The sequence below is a fragment of the Ailuropoda melanoleuca genome, chromosome 17 (assembly GCF_002007445.2).
Source record: "Ailuropoda melanoleuca isolate Jingjing chromosome 17, ASM200744v2, whole genome shotgun sequence".
In the NCBI taxonomy this organism is placed as follows: Eukaryota; Metazoa; Chordata; class Mammalia; order Carnivora; family Ursidae; genus Ailuropoda; species Ailuropoda melanoleuca.
In genome coordinates, this window is record NC_048234.1 from 20,825,735 (window position 1) to 20,846,465 (window position 20,731).

At 37.8% G+C, this 20,731-nt stretch overlaps 1 protein-coding gene across 4 annotated transcripts in view; it reads left to right on the forward strand.

The window, feature by feature from the left end:
- RFX3 (regulatory factor X3) overlaps window positions 1-20,731 on the forward strand; it is a 275,646-nt gene that overhangs the window by 38,215 nt on the left and 216,700 nt on the right. The window lies entirely within an intron of this gene.

Genomic DNA, 20,731 nt, shown 5'->3' on the forward strand with positions numbered 1-20,731 from the left:
GCCAGGTGTATTCTGAAGTGCTTAAACTGCTTCACTTTATTTTTTAAGTGACATTTTAAAAGAAATTACAATAATAATTTGTGAGTGGAGACAATCCTATGAAGGGTTTATGATTTTTAATTTGTCATTTGAAAGAGGAATAAATGTAAATTTTCATTCAGTATCCATATCAACTGCTTTTTAATCATTATTTTATAGTAAAAGTAATAATGTTTGAAAGTCAACAGAACGTCACACTTACGATAGTTGAGATTATTTTAAATGAAAATTGTGTTATGATTACAAAAATTATATATGCTTAATGTAAACATTCAGAAAACACAGAGAGGTACAGAGAGGAAAGTAAAAAAACAAAACAAACACGATTCTGTGCCAAGATGACGTCACATCTGTTCGCCAAGATCACTGTCCTGTCTTCTCAGGATTTGTCTCCTAGTGCGTTGGTTCTCACTCTGGTATCCTTGGGTGTACTTCTGCTCACACATGTGCACGCCCTCTCTCCCTTCAAACACAAAAATATGTGTGCTTCCTCTTAAAAATTGGGTTATACAATTTGTTTTTTTAACTTTGACACTCATTGACATGTTTTCCATGGTAAATAACGTTTTAGTGCCATTGTATGGATGTATTTATTCAAACAATTCTCTAGCTGGCATTTAGGAGGTATCCTAGAATTTGGTGTTACAATTAATTATTGTGTATACTTCTTTGTGCAACGTTCAATTTCCTTTATATAGGAGTTATTAGGAATGGAATTACTGGGTAGAAAGCTGGGTATATCTTGCATGTTTTTTTGAACTACCAGATTGCTCTCTAGAAAGCTCATGCCATTTTATACTCTTAAGAATGGTGGTTTTGTTTTGTTTTTTGTTTTTTTAAAGAATAGGGATTTATTTATTTGGGAGAGAGAGCATGCATGCATGTGAGTGTGAGGCAAGAGCAGGGAAGGGAGGGGCAGAAGGAGAGGCAGGAAGAGAATCCTAAGCAGTCTCCACCCTGAGCATGGAGCCTGACCAGGGGTAGGGGCTTGATCTCATGACTCTGTGATAGTGACCAGAGCCGTCATCAAGAGTGAGATGCTTAGTGGACTGAGCCACCCAGGTGCCCCAAGAATAGTGTTTTAATGTTTTGTTTCTTTGCATGCTCTCTAACACTAGGTATGATTAATCTTTGTAATTTTTTTGTATTTTCGCCAGTCCTATAGTTTAAAAAAAAGTCTTACTTGGATTTGTGTTCCTTTGATTATTGACAAAATTTTTTTAAAATGTGTATTTATTAGTCATTTGCAATTTTTCTGTTCATTGTATTGTTAACCCATTTTTCTGTTGGTCATTGTCTTTTCTTCCTTTTTTTAAGTTTCAAGATCTCTTCGTAGTATAAGAATATGGGTTTTTATTTGTCATTCATACTGTCCATATTGTGCCATTTAAAAACTTGCTATTTTGGGGGGTTTGTTTTAGGGACGTTTTGGCTTGTGAATATGTCANTTTGTAATTTGTTCTTTTTTTTTTTTTTTTTTTTTTTTTTACATTTGGTGCTCCCACATTATAATGTGACCATTATAACCCCTAACGTCTCAGTAGATGGATTAAAGATTAGATGTTTAAACAAAGGAAGGTACTTTTCAGATGGGAAACCATTTTGCAGATGAGGAATATGATGGATTGCTCATGTTAATTAGATATATTTGCTGTGATTACAGTTTCAGTAGCTGTATATAAAAATAGAGATTGTGCGAGGGAGATACTTTGATGTAGTTGAAAGCCTCACTTTAAAGCCAGAAAGCCCTGGCTTTGTTTTTAATTTAGACAACAGGTATTTATCATGCGCCTACTGTACTTCAAACATTCATAATAGATTTCCCGCTTACTAGGTGTGTGACCGTGGGCAAGGTACTTAGGTATTGAAATTCTTGACTCATTTTATTTATTTGTAAAAGGGGGATGATACCTACCTTGTTGAGTTATAAATTATAAGGTTTAGTTATGGTTTACCTAGCAACACCTGACATATGATTTGGCAACAATAAGCCATAGGTAGTGTTCGTGTCGTTATTTTCCATAGTAAAACAATACAATGTAATATCGGCCCGTTATGATGTATACTATCATTGCTGTGGTAGTAATTTAGCATTGGGATAATTAACTATGATTATTATAATTTTATTAATAGAGAGACTGGAGCCTGCTAGGTTGACTATACTTAGGATGCTGTCAGATAAATAAGATATAGCGTTTTAGTTTTCACAGTTCCTTTTCATTTCTTGTCTTATTTGTCCTCTACAGTGTTACTACAGGATATGCAGGGCCCATATAATTTTTCATTTTATAATTGAGGAGCTGAGGCTTTGAATGATTGAGTTGTCCTAGATCATGTGGCTTTTAGATGATTAATTAGGTTTATATTTTCCTTCTACCCATAATTAAGATTCTCAGTGAACCCAGATTGACCCTCAGTGTGGGAAGGAACAGAGAATGGAATCTGACTGTAACTGCCCTGTTTTCCTTTAGCTTAGCCATTTTATAGTTTCTCGTGGTTGCTTCTATTCCAGTCATCTGGACATTGGCCTTAACGTTTTAGGTGTCTGTTGCATGGATGACCGTTACAGTGAACCACGCCTCTGGGCATTCACATGCTTGCAAAGTCCCTTCCTTTCAGTCTGGACTGAACCTGTAACTTACTTTAACCAATCGAATGTGACAGAACTAAAGCTTTTCAGGTCTGGACACAAGCCTTAAGAAGGCCTTGGAGCTTTTGCGTTTGGGCTGTTGGGACACCTGACCCATCATGTGAAATATCTGGTTACTATCTTAGACAGACTGTGGAAAAGAGGCCATGTGGAGAGAGAGAGGCCCAGTCCTGCCAGCATTCTAGCTGAGCCCAGTTCCCACCTGCCAGCTGGAAGTGGTCCTATGATCACCAGCAAGATGAGCAGAAGAACTGCCTCACCGAGCCCAACCCAAACTGCAGAATTACGAGCAAATAAAGTGGCTGTGTTTTTGAACAGTAGGGTTTGGGGAGGTTAAACAGCTGGCTCGGTCAATAGGGCGGGCGACTCTTGGCCTTGGCGTTGCACATTTGAGCCCCACATCGGGTGCAGAGATTACTTAAACATAAAATCTGAAAGAAAAGCAAAAGAAATATAAGAATGTTCTTGAAAATAAAGGTTTTTGCTAAAGGTTGTTTACTTTTTTTGAGCGATTGTGACGGTTTTGGACTTTCCCTGGCTTGCCGGTAGCAGGCAGTGTTAGAGATACTAGTGATGAATAACTTCCTTTCAAGAAGCCCCAAGATCTTACTCGATCTTGATGACGAGGGTCTGGTGGATACGCGGTGATTCTCAGATGATTTCTGTGTGCTGAGTTCCTCCAGAGAAATCTCCGGACATAAGGTCGCTTCCTGTGTTCAGGTCTCAGTCCTCTGAGTCCTCTTTGCTGTTGCGTGTCTGACTCCCACTCTCTGTGGTGCTTTTGATCCTCGTTGGAACCGAATTGGATTTGGCCTAGGTCACCCGAGCAAGACAAGATGGAATAGCCTTTCTTCCTCCCTTGAACTTGTTCCAGTTCTCCAAAAAAGACTCAGGAGGCCTTTTGGGGCTGAGAGGGGCTACGACCAGTAGCCACCTTTATTTTTGATCCTGCACATGCTACTTAACCGGAGAGATCCTACAGTGAGGCGCTGCTCGTGCAGTTTGTTTCCCTCTCACACGGCAGTTTCTCTCCTATTTATTGCAATATACCCCCATAAGTTTCCACTAGATGCAAGAATCAGTGATCTAAAACTGTATCATTTTTTAAAAACTTTTTTTTTTTTTTGGTTAAAATGCTTTTTTGTCTTATATGAAAATAGGTTTAAAATAATGCAGAACTTGATTGGCTTCTGCATTGGTGGAGGAAGGGCTTCCTAGTACTTGCTCTCCCCCTGCAATAGCAAAAACATGGGCAGAACACCTAAAATCAACTATTTCAGAATTCTGGCAATTAACTAAAGCCAGCAAATGAACTGGAAATCATCTGTCCGAGAGAAAAAAAATACGGAAACCTGGTACACAGTGAGTGGGGTCTGTGACGCGTTAGCTCATGGTTGCTTCTGTCTTTCCTCCTTCCCCAGCTTGGCAGTAAAGCAAAAGCTGGCAGCGTTGCCCACCACGGACAGAGATCCGACCACTTCTGGAGACCCATTAAAAGCACCATCCCCGGAGCACAGTTAATATTTTGCCCAAACTTGTGGCTCTCTGGGAAAACTCTATTCTCGGAGAGTCGTTGGCTATTTGATTTGACTCAGAGCTCTGCTTAACTGGGGGAAGGGAAAGCCCCCAGGGCTTTGCTGAACCACAGCGAAGGTTGGCAGCCTCTCCACTGCTTGATGCTTTTATTTCAGTTGAGGCAAACCAGAGCCTGGCCAGGAATTCAAAAGGAAGTCCTGGAGAATTAGCCAACCACAGGGAACTCTGAAAACCTCTTCACATTCCTGGATCTCTAAAAGGCCGTACTATGTGCAAGGCTCTGCACATTTCTAGGAAGGACCTGGGACAGCGGAGCGTCCCCTCTGATCTTGAGGCTCTGCGGAAGCAGGAAGCGGAAGCCAGGGCTGTCCTACCTGCTGCCTGTAGCCTGAAGGTGTGACTTCTCACAAGGATGCCGTTGGCAAAGGGTGGAAGACATTCAGGCAGGCATTTAAGGAAATCTTTGGACTAACCAGTGGCTGACCGTTAAATTATATAGATATAGGTGTGACTTCTAGGAAGACAGGCTTAAAGAATAAAAACAAGCACTTAAAAAAAAAATCTAGCAGAAAACTCTGGCCACACACTTCAGGGAATATAGAATCTGCAGACTTAGTTCGTTAAAATACTAAACAAGGAGTGCCCCAAAAAAGAACAACAAAACCAGTGATAAAAAAAATCTTGGCAGGGGACGCCTGGGTGGCTCAGTCAGTTAAGCATCTGCCTTTGGTTCAGGTCATAATCCTGGTCCTGGGATTGAATCCCACATCAGGCTCCCTGCTCAGCAGGGGTGCTTCTCCCTCTGCCCCCCGCCCCGTTTGTGCTCTCTTTCTCTCTCTTTTTGTCAAATAAATAAATAAAATCTTTTTAAAAAAAGTCTTGGCAAGGCAGTGTGGAGGATTCTGGTACCAGAGTTGTTAAAATATCTAAAATGTCCAGTTTTTAATACAAAATTATGAGACACGTAAGAAATGGGAAGTGTGCTGTATACACGGGGGGGAAAAAAAAAAACAAAAACCAGCCATTAGAAAAATGTCCCCGTGGGAGTCCAGATATGGACTTCATAGACATATACTTTCAACTATTATAAATGTGTTGAAAGAACTAAATGAAACCATGTCTGAAGAATTAGAGGAATGTATGGAAATGGTATCTTACCAAAGAGACTGTCAGTAAACCTAGAAATTACTTAAGAAGAACCATATAGAAATTCTGGAGTTTAAAAGTATGATAACTGAAATAACAAATTCATTAGAGGAGCACAAGAGCAGATATGAACTGGCAGAAGAATTAGTCACCTTAACGGTAGCTCAATAGAGATGATCCAGTGTGAGGAGCAGAGTTACAATAAAAATGAACAGAGCTTCAGGAGACCTGTGGGTCACCATCAAGGATACCAGCATATGCATAATGGGAGGCCCAGAAGGAGAACAACAAAAGAAAGAGGCAGAAAGAATATATAAAGACATAATGGCAGAAAACTTTCCAAACTTGTGGAAAAATATTAATCTGCACATTAAAGAAATTCCATGTCCTCCAAACCAGAGTGATCCACACTTAGACACATAGTAGTCCCATTTACAAAAGCAAAAGAGAGATCTTGAAAGCACCAAGAGAAAAGTAACTTGTCATAAAAGGGGTCCTCAATAAGATGAGTAGCTGACTTCTTATTAGAAACCATGGAGGCTAGAAGACATTTTCGAAGTGTTGAAAAGACGAAGACTCAATTAGGAATTCTGTATCTAGCTAAAGTCTCCTTCAAAGATGGCAGGAGAAATGAAGACATTAAACCAAACCAACCACCACCACCACCACCAGAGACAACAAGCCAAATCAAACAAAAACCCAGAGGATTTGTTGTGCTGGCAGACCTGCCCTACAAGAAATACTAAGGGGAGTTCCCCTTCAGGTTGAAATGAAAGAACAGACAGTAAACTAGAAACGACTAGACAGTAAACTGTAATCCACATGAAGAAGTAAAGAGCATTGAAAAAGGTAACTACATAGTTATTATGAAAGACATACACAGGAAAATACACATAAATGCATTTGTCTTCATAATTTTTTCTTGTGTTTTAAAAGACAACTACATACTGCAATAATAATAATACTGTATTGATGGGCTTATAATGTATAAAGAGGTAGTTTGCTTGGTGATAATAGTAAAAAGGAAGGGAAGAAAATGAAGGATATCAGAGGAAAGTTTTTAATTCTTATTGATAATGAAGTTAGTGTTAATTCAGATTAGAATGTTTTAAGTTAAAGTGATCCTTGTTTTTTCCAGGGCAACCACTAAGAAAATAACTCAGAAAGGATAGTGAAAGAAAGAACAAGGGAATGCGAAAGCACACTAGAAAATATTTAGCACCAAAGAAGGCAGGAATTGAGGGATAGATTTACTGAGCTTCAATATACCCTTATAGAGTAGAGGTTATAATGTAGCTTCCATGTTAAATAATGTATTCAAGTAATCTTTAAGGAAGTGTTACCAATGGAGCATATTGGTTCATGAATCCTTTAATGGGGCTTGATTTTGTGATACCACCAGATGCTTATCAGTAGATTTTTAAAATATGGTATAAGGAAAATGCACCAAAGTGAAGTCAGTGTGAAGTGATTCCATTAACCCTTGGTTCTGAAGTTGTAGCTTTGTTTCCCTGGATATGAAGCAGCAGTGTATGGAAATGAGAGATACCCTTTATTTTGTTACTGAAAGCTTGGATATGGAAGATTGAGTCCTTTTCCTTCCTCTGAATGCTGAAAAGAAAAGATGAGCCAAGGGCTCTGGAGAGCAGAGTAGATGCTGGTAAAAATGCATCTGGAGATAAAATGCACATAGGAAGGCGCTATTGAATGGAGAAATGTTCTGGGCAGAATATTTCAGAAGCCTTGAGAGGTATTTCTATTTCCATTTTCTGTGTATTGTCAATGCTGTTCTCCATGGGTGTCCAGCTCCGTGCAGATCCGATCTCATCACAAGAAGTGTTTGTTGCAGTGTAGAGCTGCCACAATTATCATATATTACATATGCCTTCAGAAAATAGAACTGATGTTTAGCTTTATGGTATGAAGACAGTTTAATTATATCAAACAATACATGTAATTTCCTTATTATAGGAAAAGTGATGGAATTGAATTTTCTTACTGCTGATTTAAACAATCATTTAAAAATGAAATTCTCAATCTGTTTTCAGTCCCAGCACAGTTGAAGAATATAGCCCAGTTGGCTCTGTAATGATGGCTCACTCAATTGGGAACATCTCTCTGGGTGAGAATAAGTAATACTTTTAAAGACCTCCAAGTAATTCCGATGTGGTATACCTCCTTTCCGTTACAAATAACACATTTAAATCATAAATTCCTAGAGTCTTGCAGAAATTAGTGTTAAGAGATTACAATGATTAAAACGGAATCTACTCTTATGAGACTTTTGTTTTCTTAAGCAAGTTATCTTGAATGTTTCTAATACTTTTTTTCTAGTACCTTTTTTGAGACATTTTTATTCCTAGTTTTTAAAAGTCATATTAACTGTTTTTAAGTGTGCATTTCAGTAGTGTTAACTATATGCCAATTGTTGTACAACTGACTCTAGAATTTCTCATCTTGTAAAACTGAAACTCTCTACCCACTGAAAAATAACTCCCTTTCTCTCCTCCCCTCAGCCTCTGATACCACTATTCTACTTGGTTTCTTTGACAACTCGAGATATACAAGTGGAATTATACAGTATTTGTTGTTGTTATTATTATTTGTGACTCTCTTGTTTCACTTAGCATAATGTCCTCAGGGTTTATCTATGTTGTAGCATTTGGCAGGACTTCTTTCTTTTTTAAGACTGGATAATGTTTCAGTGTATTTGTAGACCACATTTTCCTTATCCATTCATCCATCAATGGGCATTTAGGTGGCTCCCACTTTTTGGCTATTGTGAATAATGCTGCAATGAACACGGGGGTGCAAGTATCTCTTGAGATCCTGTTTTCAACTTTCTTGGATCTATATCCAGAAGTGGGATTGCTTGATTGTATATATTGTTTTTAATTTTTTGAGAAACCTCCATACTGTTTTTCATATTGGCTCCACTATTTTACATTCCTACAAACAGTGCACAAGCATTTCAGTTTCTGCATATCCTAGCCAACACTTATTTTCTGTTTTTATATATTTTTTTTTCTTTTCTTTTACTTTCTCCTTCCTTCCTTTCTTTCCTTCCTTCCTTCCTTCCTTCCTTCCTTCCTTCCTTCCTTCCTTCCTTCCTTTTTTAATAGTGGCCATTCTAATCATTACTAGATTCTTACTGCAAGTCCTGTTTACTTCTGGAATTCATATGATACCACATGAACGTATTGCCACCTTATAAGACAGAGTGAAGCTGCTTTTTTTGGTTTGGTTTGGTGTGGTTTTTTGTTTGTTTGTTTGTTTTTGTCTTTACCTCTAGTTTCTAAAATGATAAACTTGCTTTAAAGGCAACTTAGGGATTACTGTCACTGGACTGGCTCTGCTCTTGTTTCCAAGAAGTCCATAAATGTTACATCTATAGATGTGTTACTTTGATGTGTAACTAATGTGCTCCTTTGATTCTGTCTGATCATTGGTTGTCTCAGTTTCACTTGCCCTGCTGCATCTGCTTGTGAATCTTTCTGTCATCCATTCACCACAGATTTTTTGCCTAAGTGGAGTTGTATTGCCAAAAGCTTTGCTTCAGTGCTGGTAGACCAGCCACCTTCCAGTGCCCAATAGTTGATGATCCTGTCTAGACATTTAATAGTAAGTACAGATTATAGATGATGTCTATGATCATGTTCAAGGCAATAGACATAATGCTTATAATCCATCTAGTCCTCACAGCTGTAGAAGTTTGAGCATTTTATGTTTTACAGATGTTTAGATTGATTGGGACTCCAGTGTTGTTTCTTACTTGCCTTTGAGTCTTCCAAAGATTATACTGTGTTGTCAGATTGGGGGGAAAACACATTGAATTTGGGGGCAGATCTGTATTCAAGTCTTGACACTGCCACTTGGCTGAATTACACCTTTGGATATGTTTCTTTTCTCTCTCAGTCAGAAATCTCATCTGTAAATTGGATCATGACTTAACCTTTTGTTTTAAAGGTGTTAACCTTAAAAATAAAACCACCTGTTATTTTACCAGCAAAAATGGGTTTATTCGGGAATAGCAGAGAATTGCAATCTGGGAGGTACAAGCTATGGCAAAACCATTGGCAAGTCTGGAGAACAAAGGAGAGAGATGTTCTTTTACAGAGGAAAGGGGCAGTTGGGAGGGCTGTTACCAACAAGAAGCTCATTGCAGTAAACTGGCAGTTCGAGGTATGGTGGCTTCTCATTGGCTGGGTTGTCAATGTCTCTCATTGGCTCCGCTGTTGCCAGGGAAGGAAGAAGCCTTCCTCCTGCTGGAATAGTAAAATAGTGCGCCTGCAAAGTCTGGTCTCTTCCTACTGGATTTGCAATTGAAGAGGATTGGTAGGGCCTGATAGCTACCCCTGCTGACCTCCCAGCTCCATTCTAAATGAGGTTTCCTTTTATTAATTTTCACAAAGGATTCATTGATACTGTGAGTTTGTGTTTTTAGGAAGTCTTAACCAAGGAGGCTATCATGTTAGGATTTCCCCTCTTAACAGTGAAGGTGAAAGCATTTTCATACTCCTGTGGTACTTAAATGGCTCATATCTGACAGGTGTCTTCTGAGTTTGATTTTCACAGTTTGTCTGTTAATTGAAAACATCATTTAAAACAGTAGGTTACCATAGGAAATAAACTGAGGGTTGCTGGAGGGGAGGTGGGTGGGAGAATGGGGTAACAGGGTGATGACCATTAAGGAGGGCACGTGATGTAAGGAGCACTGGGTGTTATATGCAACCGATCAATCGCTGAATGAGTTTAAATAAAATTAAATTTAAAAAATAGGCCCTAAAAAGTGATGCATATCTCCCATTAACATTCTGCTTTAACTTAAAACATGAATAGACTATCCTTTGATTAGGACCTTTCCCTGTAGTGTAGGTTTGCTGATTGGAACAAGTCTTTCATTAATCAGCATTCATAACAAATCATTCCCAGTTTACACATTGTTTCTTTAATACTTTGAAATTTAGAGAATTGAGAAGCAGTGTTTCTCAGTGTGGTTCCCAGACCAGCAGCATCACATGGGAATTTCTTAGTGTGCACATTCCTTGGTTTCACTCTATGTCTACTGAATGAGACACTAAGGGAGTGGAACTCGGGGATCTGTTTTCACAAGGTCTCCACACTAAAGTTTGAGAACCACCATTCTATATTTTAGATTTCCCCCATTTTTCTATTTATTTTACCTATTTTTAGCAATGTTTGTAGTGACTTGCCTTTAAGTTTTTCCTAAGCTTTTGATTTAGTTTTTGAAGATAGAATCCTGTTTATTTTTACTCTTATGGACAATCTAATAATTAGATTAGCTAATTACATTAACAATAAAACTCCCCTAATGAGGTTTTGGAACAAATACTACTGGGAGTACATACAACCCCACTCTTGGGAGCAGAACTATGAGGGGCACTCCAGAGAGCAGTGTGTAGGCTGTGAGTTTTCAGCGTGCCCTGGGCATCTTTCGTTGTGGCTGGGGAGGAAATGGAGAGCGTGGTTTCATACAGCAAGTTGGATAAATGAAGGTTGGTCAAGGGAGCTTCTCATATATATTTTTTCTATATAGGCTTATAGGTTTCTCTATTTATCTTTATAGCCCTTAAAGCAGTGTGCATGTTTTAGACTTTTGTTGGCTTGTAAGTAGTCCTTTTTGCTAGACCTTGGAGCTTGGAATTTGTTTTTAAAAACTCACACATGTTTTAGGTCAATATTACGGAGAACATAGAGATCCCACTCAGTGGTTCATAGGGAAGGTGTGTGCCTATTATCATTGACACCAAATAGGAAGCTGCATAGCAGCTAATCCTGGAGTTGAAAACAGATGGATATATTCTTTCCTAGCCTGATACATATAGCTTTTGGTCCAGCTTGGAATGCGTGCTTTGATTTTGGGAAAACCGGTCATATGTGGGAATAAGTCAGTTCAACACATCATGATGGCTATTTGTACCAAAGTGCAAGAGAATTTGCCCACCATGGAGATGCTTTAGGGGTTACCTAAGTTGATCTGGAATCTGACCTGCTGAATTGAAAACATTGGTCTTTGGCAACATTCTGGATGGAATTTTGATTGAGCTCCTTTTTTCAATGTATGTTTAAATGATTTGCTAATCTCAGAAAGGGGCAGGGCCTAAATAGCCTGTCTGAATCGACTCTCGGGGCGCCTGGGTGGCACAGCGGTCAAGCGTCTGCCTTCGGCTCAGGGCGTGATCTCGGCGTTATGGGATCGAGCCCCACGTCAGGCTCCTCTGCTGTGAGCCTGCTTCTTCCTCTCCCACTCCCCCTGCTTGTGTTCCCTCTCTCGCTGGTTGTCTCCATCTCTGTCAAATAAATAAATACAATCTTAAATAAATAAATAAATAAATCGACTCTGGATCATCTTGTTACTGCAATAGTTGGGTCGTAGTACAGCTATGAAAGACATTAATAGAAGACTAACGCAAAGAAAATAACTATTATGTAACAGCGTCAGGATACTCTAACAGGTGTCCAGTTCCCCTGAAGATGTTTGGATATGGATTTGATATTGGTTAGCATTCGTTGTTCAGTGACACAGCAGTCCAGTCATTTCACCGAGAAAGTAGTAGCTGCTATAAACTTGATTTTAAAAAGTAATGAATATTGCTTGAATGCTTAAGATAGAGTGAGCCTTTGTTAGGATTAGGCTCTCAATCCACATATTTGATATGCATAGCATAAATTATGAGTCTGTATTTAAATTCCACTTTGCTGTCTAGAGACGCATTTATAAAAGTAATGAAAATTGTAGTTTCATACAAAACCAAAGAAAAATGAAACAAAAAATTACACAGAAAATAATAAGTATTGAGTAAGTTTTGAATGGTAGCTACCAGCTAGTAATATATATGTTACATCATGGTACCATTATTTAACATTTCTCAATAGTGTTATTATTTAGATTTTATAGATGGGAGAAGTGGATTAAGAAAGCTGATGACTTGCCCAAGATCATTTGACTGGTAGGTAGTGGAGCTGGGATTTGAACTGTGGTCTGTTTACTGCTAGGGCCCAGGCTTTTAAATACTACTTTACACCTTAATATCCGGTGCTTTAATATTCCTGGCCTGCTTTCAAAAACTTCTCTCTTCCTGTCAATTCCAGAGATAACATTCAATAACTTGACAACAGTGACCTTTCTAAACAAATAAAGAGTGTTACAGAACCAGATGGCCCAAGATTATATTTTATTTTTCTGGCTCAAAATAAATTGCTTGCTCCAAGACTGATAAAGTCCAAAAAAGACCCTCTGTGTCCCAGGACTTCATCAGGCCACATGGCCAGCCAGTGGCCTTTATCATGAGCCAGTCACAAGTACAGAGCCTTATGTCTTTATACTCTAATTTAGATTAGGGCCTAATGAAAGGGCAAGAAGCTGCTTTGCTAAATGAGATCACCCTGGTCTTTGGTAATGGCAGTGCGTTTGGGTAGAGAGATTCTGAGGAATTAAAGACAGAGGCATACCACTGTCTGTCCTGTGAAGTGGGTGTCCATCAAGAGAAGGCTGATTTCTAATTTAACAAGCTCCCAAATTAGGCATCTTTTCTTCATGTAGGATTTTTCTAATAATTAGATGTCTTAGTCTTGATCATTCAAAATCCGCCTGGGGATCTTTTTGACAATCTAAGACAAATACATTAGAAAATAAAAATTCTGTACTGGAAACGTGTGACTGTATCACACATAAACCATGCCTTCACCACTCAGTTATACTCTGTGAAGTTCAGGTTTAGAGAGACCAGGTTACACAGGGTAGGCATAGAAAGGTTTGAAAGATACATTTCAAAGAGCCAACTTGTAATTGGCAATGAAGTGCAGTGACAGAAGAAAACAGTGGGTTCAGAGTCAGGAGGCCCGTGTTTAAGACCCGGCTTTGCCGTACTTTGTAAGGATCCATGACCAAGTGATTTCAGTTCTCTGGGTCTCAGTTTTCTCCTTTGTAAAATGAGGCCAGATTTGTATTACCTGCCTTATTTCATTACAGGGCTGTTCTGAGAACCAAGTGAGGGCGCATGTGACAAAGTCACGGTGATGTACAAGCGAATGCCATGGTTATGGTGGCATCTAGTACGTGATGGCAGCTGTCCTGACTTGTGAACAGGACAGATCTGCATTTGGAATTGCTCTGTGATTGAGTAGTTTGGTGATTTGGGAATTATAATTTGAACAGATTTCAGAAAATTAGAGAAGATAACAGCCAGAGGCTTTCATATCTGTTCTCAAATATCTTAGCAAGATAAATAACCCAAAGAATATTAGAATGTTAGTGCTAGAAGGACCCTTGAAGGTCATCTATCTTACCCTCCTTACTTTAAGAGAGAGAGCACCTTCCTAATCGTATTTTTTTCATTTCTGCCATGTTTACATGCATACGGAATAACACTGTCACCAGCATCATTAATTGTAAAGGATGTCAACCGCGTCTCAATCTTGATAGATAAAGATTTCTAAAAACGTAAAGCCAGAGAAGAATTCTGCTTGGAGGTAGTATGTTGTGAAAAGAGCCTGGGCTTTGTTGTCAAAAATTGGGATGGGATCTTGATTCTGTCACTTACTAGTTTTGGGACCATGGGAAATGCGCTTAGTGTTTGGTACAGTGTACCTACTTAACTGTACTTCTTTACCTACCACGCAGGCCACATCTACATCTATACCTTAACCATTTTCACACGTGATTCTTGGGGTCTGAGATGAGTTGGCTTTATATATTATTTATACTAACGGTCTCGACCTTTTCTCCCCGTCTCCAACAAATAGTGATTCCTTAAGACTGCAGGGAGAGGTTGTGGCAAATCAGAATCTTGGAGTTGTGAGTCACGTGTAGTTAGAAAAGGCTTCCCTTTGATGCTGGTTTAGGGACTTACATATGGAGGTATTATTTTTAAAACTATAATTGTGCTGGGCCATTTGTCAAATTTTTGTCTTACATTATCGAGTTTCAATTTATCTGTGTTGGTTTTGCTTATTAGGGGTTACATGTGTTTAGAATGCATTAGAAAGCTAAATGGGCAGTTTTTTAAATATGAAATTGTAAAAAACTATTAAGTATACTCCTGTGAGAAGGTCTTTTCTAAAGAAAATAGCAGAAAACAATGTTTTATCACTGAAAACTCAGTAAGAGCAAATGCAAGGATGTTTACATTCCTAATCGAGAATAATGACCTTTATGTGCTTTTAAGAGCACAATGTTAGGAAATAATTCTGTAGTTTATATATTGATGATAATCGGTTTGTTTTTCTTTGACTCATTAAGAATATTCTTTGTATTCTTATTTGATATCCTAGAAATATACAAGTTGATCCTTAAGTATGAAAAGTGAAAATTCAAAACCAACTAGTTATTACTTCTAGATTCTAATGGGACTGGACCAGAGAAAGGAAGCTCAGTAAATAAATAGAGTATTATACAAACCAGAAGCCCATGATTCAGTGTGAATTTTCTGTCACTTATCAGCATTTCAGCTGTGGACCGTTTTTCTTTCTCTCTCTCGTTAATTAAATAAATGGACAGAATTTCTTCCTTGATCATCTGTGACATAATTTCATTGTAACCAGTAGTCTGTGGGCTTTCATGAAGTTGAATTTTCTTAATATGAATTTGTGTGGAGAGGCTTTACATCTGTCTAAATTTTGGCTATACTAATTAGAGAACGGATATTACAAAAAACTGGCAGGCAGTTTTTTGAAATACTAAATGGGTTGTGAAAAGGGATACAAATGTGTAGCTTTACATTTTTCCAACTTGTTTTTACATTGTCCTTCAGAATGTTTAGTGTTTTGTAATGAAATTATGTTTTTGTGCAAAAAGAAAATAGTCGGGCAAAAATAAGAGAAATGTTTTCAGTTGTCCAAGGCTAGTGTTGATTTAAATAGGTCTGGGTCTTCACGGTTGACAGCTACAGATAATTAGCTTTTTCTTCCTTAACAAAGAAAGCAAATGGAGCTGCAAGACATTCATTGCCTTTTCTGTCATCATAATAATAATGTATGTATTTAACTTCTGCAGTTCCTTAAATTGATTTAGTGCTAAGCTGCCTACATTACATGGAATAGGAGTGACAGGTGAAAGCTGCAGCACATATTTGCGTGGCAAACGCGAGCTGTGATTGACAGCAAAGTTCCTCTCTACAAGAAATAGCAGTGTTTGGAGCTCAAAAAGGGCCAGATACATAATTCTTAAAATTGTAGAGCAGATTCACCAAATGAATTTTAAAAAGTGGATTGCCACTTGGTGTATTTGGGTGCTTATGTTCTTGGCTTTGGGTCAGGGACACTGACAGACAGAATTTCACCTGACTGCTGAATTGAATAGGAGGGAATTCCTTTTAAGCATATTAATATTTGTAATTTAAGATGGATACTTCCAAATTGTAGATCGGATTACAGCTACCCAGTAGCTGAAAATCTCCTTCAGCTATAACTGATTCACCTTATTTGAAGAAGCCAAATGGTACATCTATTCGAATGAGGATTTAAAGAATATAAATCAAGTGTCCTTAAGTAAAAATATCCATTTTCACATCCCTCAAGTTTCATCTCTGGAAAGGTATTCCTATAGGGCTTGATGGTTTCTTTTGGTCCGAGTGGCTAAGTGTGATCATCTTTCAAAGTGCTCAAAATACTTTGCATTTCCTTTGTTCCTGTGACACATGCCCAGAAGGTATGGTTGAAAAGACTCTTGGTGACTGCTTTTGAGTAATGCTCTAGGATGAGCTCCGAATGCCCATCTTCGTCTTCTTATTGTACCAGGGAAATGCTTTTTGGTTTAGGTGACACCTCCTTCTGTGTCTGTGGGGTGGAGGGGGAGCCCTACGGGTCCTTGTACATTGGCAGCCTCTACTGGCCATTGCAAAGAGCAGCACTGACCTCTGTGTTTTTCACTCGAGCCTGGATATGATTTTATTTGGGCTCACCTCTCCCTTCCTTGGTCCTAACCCTCTTTGTTATCCTAACCCTTTAAAGACTACCTTATCTGTTGCATAGTGATTTATAGCTATTAAAGAGCTACTCACCCAATGTTCTTATCAATTAACTAATACCATAGATGAATTTGTTAAAATCTTGGGAGAAGTTAAAAAGGTAACCTTGCCCTGAGAAATAATTTTCATGTAAAAGGTAAAATAGATTTCATCTTTTTATACATTTTAAAATACTTTCTTAGTTGCATACCTTTGGGGCATTTACTAGTGATTGGCAAATAACCTCTATCCCCCGAAAGAAAGCCTTGATTCAATGATAGATTTAATTAAACAGATAATAATTAATTCTTTAGATTTAGGGTACCAACTATCTTAGAGGTTTCTAGAAAGTGGGTATAAACTTTTATTGGGCTTTATGAATATGGATACGTCTGGGGGTTAATGGAAGGTCTAGATTTTTAAAAATATCTGTAAATAAAATATCCAGTGTCAGTAAACCCTGGGTTATTTTGGTTTGGAGATGAGACTCATGTAATATTTGACCTAATATCTTTGTGTTTGGGTATAATTTGACCACAGTAGTTAATTTCTACCACAAAATAGATCCATTTGTTGACATTTCAATTTTATCAGTGGCTCTACTGGTCTCCTAGTTATCTTTGAGTCTCTCAGCATTTTCAAACAAAACACCCAGTTGAATCTTTTTGTAACGGTCCCATGAATGATGACTTTCATTCCTTTTGTTTCCACTGCTCCTGGATTATTATAGGACAGTACTGGTACGTCTCCTTGCTTCCATGTTCTTTGCCTTCTAATTCAACCCATATAGCATGACCATATGTATTTGACTAAAATGTTGCTTTTATCAAATTATACTTTTATTTATTTTATTTTTGTAAGTGGGCTCCATGCCCAGTGTGGGGCTCAGACTCACAACCCTGAGATTAAGAGTCGCATGCTCTACCGACTGAGCCAGCCAGGTGCCCCTCACATCACACTTAAAAAAAAAAAAAAAAGAAAAAAGATTTATTGTTTTCTTGAGTAGAGGAGCTGAGTGTATAGAGGATAGAAAAAGAAAAGAACAGTGGGCTTTTTTGCCCTGGTTCTGGCTCTGGCTATATAACCTTAAAACATAAAAATATACCTTCCTAGGCCTCTGTTTCTCCAGTCTATAAAATCATTTGTTGTGAAGATTGGTTGAGGTAATGAATGTGAAATTGCTATTACTTTTACTACTACAGGGTAAAAAGACCAAATTCCTAAATCTAGAATTTCTTTCCAAACAGCTTCCATTTCTATACTATGTCTGACATATAATAGGTGTTCTTAGATAATTGAATCCTATCTTTCCCAGCCTTATCTTGTACTTCTCTCTAATCTTCCAATTCAGGTAAGTAGTCTCTACTTTCTCCACTGAAAATGTTGTTCACATAGCCCGATCTCGCTCAGTCTCACACTTGTTCATTTTTTCCAAACTTTTTGTTCAGCAATGGTCAAGTCTCTCATATCTCATTCTCTCCACTTTGCTTTCTTTTCAACCATGGCAGTCTTGCTGTCTTTACCCACTCATCACTGTACTTTGGTATATATAATATCTTGATTATTAATAAAAGTGTCCAGTGTGTATGGCTTTTCTTCTCTGGTGTATTGTAAGCTCCTAGAATACAGGAATAATAGCTTTGATTTTGAGGTTACTCTTTAAGGATATTTTTAAAAAAGATATTTATTTGTTTATTTATTAGAGAGAGAGATAGCATGGGCAGGGGTAGGAGCAGAGGGACTGGGAGAAGCAGACTCCCTGCTGAGCAGGGAGCCCTCCTTAGCACAGGGCTTGATCCCAGGACACTGAGCTCATGACCTGAGCTGAAGGCATACGCTTTACCAACTGAGCCACTCAGACACCCCTCTTTAAGGATGTTTTAATGTGACTTGTAATATATCCAAATTGACATATTGATAAGTAATGGTTTATATTGTATTTTCCAGGAGGTAAAAGTTTAGAACAAGGATTGGCAGGTTGTTAGACATGAGGTATTACGATTCTGACAGACCACTGATATTCTGATTTATAGGGTAAAGTCTGCAGATTATCAGGGCTTTGGGGGAGGATCTCTCTCTGCAAAAGAATGACCTACATGTTATTATCAGTTAAAGAGTCTTCTATTTTAATAAAACATCCTTTAAAATATAGATACCGTCATTAGTAAGCAGGTCTTCATATTGTAATATAGTTTCCTTGTAGTATAAATGAAATTTAAAAAAGGCATAGAAATTGTAGCGTTGAGATAGAGACTGGCTTATCCACTGGTACCCTTTTGGGTTTGTTTGTTTGTTTGTTTGTTTAAGCATTGGCATTTTTATATATTCAAATAAACCAAAGTACCATTCTTTCTTGGATAGGTAAGTTATCAGAAATTTCTACCAATATGTGTCTTCACTATGTTTGCTTGCTACAGCAATATATTGATTGGCTGCATTGATGTGCAGTTTGCATACAGTGTAATTCCCTAATATAAAGTGTACAGTTTGATGAGTTTTGACAACTGGGTTTAGTCCTATACCACTGTCACAATCAAGGAACAGAACACTTTCATCACCGCAAAAGATTTGTTCCTGTCCTTTTGCAGTTGGTCCTCTCCTCCATCCCCTGGCCTCTGGCGACCACAGATCTGCGTTGTGTCCGTTATTGTCTTGTCTTTGTAGAGTTTCCTGTTCATGGAATTGCACGGTGTGTAGTTTCTGTACCTGGCTTCATTTAGATTGTACCTAAATTTAGATTGTACATGAATCATGCAGATTTGTACCTTTTCATTGCTGATTGGTGGTTCACTAGATGGCTCTTACCACACCTTGTTGATTCTGTTTACGAATTGGTGGGTATTTGGATTGTTTCTAGTTTTTGGCTATTCTAAAGAAAGCTGTTCAGTACATTTAGGACAAGTGTTTGGGGATATGTTTTATTACACTCAGGTAAGAGAACAGGAGATTGTGGAGTCCTATGATAAGGGTATGTTTAATTTTATCAGTAGTTGCCAATCTGTTTTCCAAAGTAGCTGTGCCATTTTGCATCCCCGTTGGTAATGGTTCCAGCTATCCTGCGTCCTTGCCAGTACATGGGATTCACAGTGCTTTTAATTGTAGCTATGGTTCCTGTGACTATGTACTGGTAACTCATTGTAGTTTTAATTTGTATTTCTCTAACATGACTAATGATGTTGGGCTTCCTTTCATGTGCTTATTGGCCATTTGCATATTGTTTTTGTTAATGTCCATTTACTTATTTTTTAAAATCATGTTTTTTTTAAAATTTTCTCCTTATTTAGTTCTTTTTAGATATTTACATATTCTGGGCACAAATCTTTTATCAGAAATACGTTTTGCAAACTTTTTCCTCATGTCTGTGGGCTTGGACTTTCATTTTCTTAAATTTCTCCTTTCAAAGAACAAAAGTCTCATTATGATGAAATTTATCAGTTTTTTTCTTGTTTTGTGTGTGTGTGTGTGTGTGAGAAAGGTGAAAAGTTTTTGTCTAACATAATGTCACTTAAATTGTCTCATGTTCTCTTCTAGAAGTTTGTAATCTTATTTTTCGGTCTGTACATTTTGAGTTAATTTTTATATATGGAGTGAGATAAGTTTCATATCTTTCCGTACGACTATCCAGTTTTTCCAGCACCATTTGTTGAGAAGACTAATTTCTCCACTGAGTTACCTTGACATCTTTATTGAAATGGCCATGTATGTATCAGTGTATTGGCCATATATGTATGGGTATATTTCTGTTCCAGTTTTTTTTTTTTTTAAGATTTATTTATGTATTAGAGAGAGAGTGCATGTGAGCAAGTGGGGGGGGGTGGGTGACAGAGGGAGAATGAGAGAATCCCAAGTAGACTCCATGCTGAGTGCAGAACCCAACATGGGGCTTGATCTCATGACCCTGAGATCATGACCTGAGCTGAAATCAAGAGTTGGTCGCTTAACTGACTGTGCAACCCAGGCTTCCCTCCAGTTTTGTTTTGTTTTGTTTTTTACTATCTTTATGTTAGTACCCTACTGTCTTGATTACTGTAGCCTTCTCGTCTTAAAATTAGGTAATATATAATTTCTACCACTTTGTCTTGTGTTTCAAAGTTGGGGTTATTTTAGATCCTTTGCATTTGCATATAAACTGTAGAATGAGCTTGTCAAAAGCCACAAAACAACCTTCCTGGAATTTTGATTGTAGTCGTATTAACTCTATAAATCAATTTCACAAAAAATTAATATTTTAGTTATATTGGGTATTATGATCCATAAACATGAAATACTTCTTTATTTAGGTCTTCTTTAATTTCTCTTACTTAACGGTTTCTAGTCTTCCAGTTTCCTTCATATAGTTTTTGTTAAGTTTTTCACCAAGTATATCATATATTTGGTAATATTGTAAATAATT